At 37.1% G+C, this 1510-nt stretch overlaps 1 pseudogene; it reads left to right on the plus strand.

Annotated features, from left to right (window-relative positions):
- Positions 1-1510, plus strand: part of LOC107742892 (splicing factor 3B subunit 3-like) — a 35448-nt pseudogene that overhangs the window by 26938 nt on the left and 7000 nt on the right.

The raw sequence follows: 1510 nt of genomic DNA on the forward strand, positions 1-1510 counted from the left end.
CCGCTCACTCTAGCCCACCGTGTGTTTCGTTGTGAAAGCGAAACTACTTTGTTTGGTCTTCCAAAAGAGGACACGACTAGAAATAAGTGGTTAAGTTGTATTTACAACACTGTTCCAGAACAGTTCAACCCAAATATTAATTTGTGTGCAGCACATTTTATGGAGGACTGTTTCCTGATCCTGGAAGAGTAGACTACAATGCCGGCTGTTCTGACTCACAGACTGTAAGTACGTTTTCATTTTAAGGATTTGCCACTGATGATTCAAACGCGAGTTTTGAGCAGTGTAGAGTAGTGCTTGTAGTTTGTCATTTCTCCGATCACAAATGCAGACATGGTTTTATGTTTACGCGGCGCGATGCAGTGCGACGCGTAAAAAGACAGTATAAGTCATTATAATCTGTAATTGTCCCCACTGGATGCAACAAATGCCTCGTTTATAATGGGTTTTAATGTTGTTGTCGAAATCATCAACTTCGCTGTGGATCGGAGTCCAGCCTGGGGTCGTCACGTGGTTGCCGCAAGCCCGCTGGCCGCTCCTTCGTCGAATCCGCCGGCCGCGCCGTTCTCAAGCCCGCCCGACCCCGTTAATACTGTTGGTATTAGCCAGAATTTCAGTTTATTTTTTTTCAATCTTTACCGATCTTTGCCTTGCGGAGGACACCATGCACTTTGGTATATGGAAGTAAATTGCTTAATCTTCATAGAGTTTTTTTTTTATGCTCCAGTTTTGCTATGACAAACAAAAACAGCCTTCTCAAGCCCTATATTAATCCAAATAGGGGTGCTCCGGTTGATCGGATACCGATCACTATTAGGGCTGTCACGATTATGAAATTTGGCTGACGATTAATTGTCTAAAAAAATATAGTCACGGTTATTGCGATTAATTGTCTGTTTTAGGGCTTTGCCGATTATGCCGATTATCATGATTAATTGTCTGTTTTTAGGGCTTTCATCATATAATTGTGATTAATTTAAGGGATCAGTAAATAATTATGATGTTATCTTTTAATCTTTTTGAGTTATTATTTTGCAGTGTAAGATTACATGGAGTATTCCAAATTCTAAGAATCGGTCAATACCGATCCAACACCAGCGCTATTTTTTTTCTACACCACTACAGAATATCAATACTGTGTTTGTGGAACTAATGGTCACTCTTTTAAACCCTTTGTTAAACGCAATCCACTAAATACTCACTTCCTCATTACAGAGAAAAACTACATTTGAATAAAAATATATAATCTATGAAATTAAACTAGCTGACTGTATAATTTAGCAGCAAAAACAATATCTTGAAAAAAAAAATCTTTGGTGCACATTATACAATTTAAACATGTTTATTCTGTTAACTATTTGTATTCTTACAAAATACATTCATGAATATAAGATAGAAATCATGAGAAAAAGAAAGGCTTCTAATAATCTTTCTGTTTGTGATAATTCCTTCCTTCCTTAAACTTAAAAGTATTATAATGGGAATATATCATCTTGGAGAGAGAGTTTTA

This window comes from Sinocyclocheilus rhinocerous, unplaced genomic scaffold (assembly GCF_001515625.1).
Source record: "Sinocyclocheilus rhinocerous isolate Xijiao unplaced genomic scaffold, SAMN03320098_v1.1 scaffold1008, whole genome shotgun sequence".
NCBI classification, from domain to species: Eukaryota; Metazoa; Chordata; class Actinopteri; order Cypriniformes; family Cyprinidae; genus Sinocyclocheilus; species Sinocyclocheilus rhinocerous.